The sequence below is a fragment of the Aplysia californica genome, unplaced genomic scaffold (assembly GCF_000002075.1).
Source record: "Aplysia californica isolate F4 #8 unplaced genomic scaffold, AplCal3.0 scaffold00152, whole genome shotgun sequence".
NCBI lineage: Eukaryota > Metazoa > Mollusca > Gastropoda > Aplysiida > Aplysiidae > Aplysia > Aplysia californica.
Genome location: NW_004797422.1, coordinates 334874 through 336107, shown reverse-complemented (window position 1 = coordinate 336107; position 1234 = coordinate 334874).

Genomic DNA, 1234 nt, shown 5'->3' with positions numbered 1-1234 from the left:
GACCAGTGTCCACTCAAATAAATATACATTCTTGACCAGTGTCCACTCAAATAGATATATAGCCTACATTCTTGACCAGTGTCCACTCAAATAAATATACATTCTTGACCAGTGTCCACTCAAATAGATATATACATTCTTGACCAGTGTCCACTCAAATAAATATACATTCTTGACCAGTGTCCACTGAAATAGATATATACATTCTTGACCAATGTCCTTTCAAATGAATGTACAACATTCTTGACCATTGCCCACTCAAAAAAAATAATGGTCGTTTTTAAACACAAGGCGGCTATCCAGAAAAAAAGCTATTTTGAGAAAATCGAGGGTAGTTTTTGCCCCTTGTTCAGTTTCTTTATAAGACAAGGAGGGTTTTCTGTATAACCAAACAAATATACACTTTTGGTGAAGGTCAAGATTTCTGGAAACCGCCGAAATCTGGGTTAGCCCTCTTGTCCTTAAAAGCGACCATATACATTCTGACCAATTTCCATTCAAAGAAATATACATTCTTGATCATTGCCCACTCAAATAAATGTACATTCTTGACCACTCGAATACAATGTATACTCATTTCTGACCATATTCCAGTCAAATAAATGTATATTAGAATCTATATATTCTCGACCATTGTCCATTCAAATAGATATATGTTAAATACATTCTTGACCATTGTCCATCACCTTCTTGACCTTTGTGCATTCCATATATACATTCTTGACCATTGACCACTTCCATAAATATACTTTCTTGACCATTGTCCACTTCCATAAATACACATTCTTGACCATTGTTCATTCCATATATACATTCTTGGCCAAGTCCACTTTCATGAAAAAATACATTCTTGACCAGTGTCCACTCAAATAGAAACACGTTCTTTACCAATGTCCACTTCATAAAAATAAACTTATTGACCAATGTACACTTTCATAAAAATATATACATTCTTGACAAGTGTCCTTTCAAATAAATATACATTCTTGACCAGTCGTCTCCTCAAAACTACTAAAGTGCCTCTTTACTGAAGTAAGTACACTTTGGACAAAATAGTTCTGAGGTGACGCACTGTCCACTCAAATGAATGTATATTCTTGACCAATGTGTTGCTTATAGTTTATTGTGTGTGTGTGTGTGTGTGTGTGTGTGTGTGTGTGTGTGCGCGCGCGCGCGCGTGCGTGCGTGCAAGTGTGTTTGAGTGTGTGTGTTTAAGAGAGAGAGAGAGAGAGGG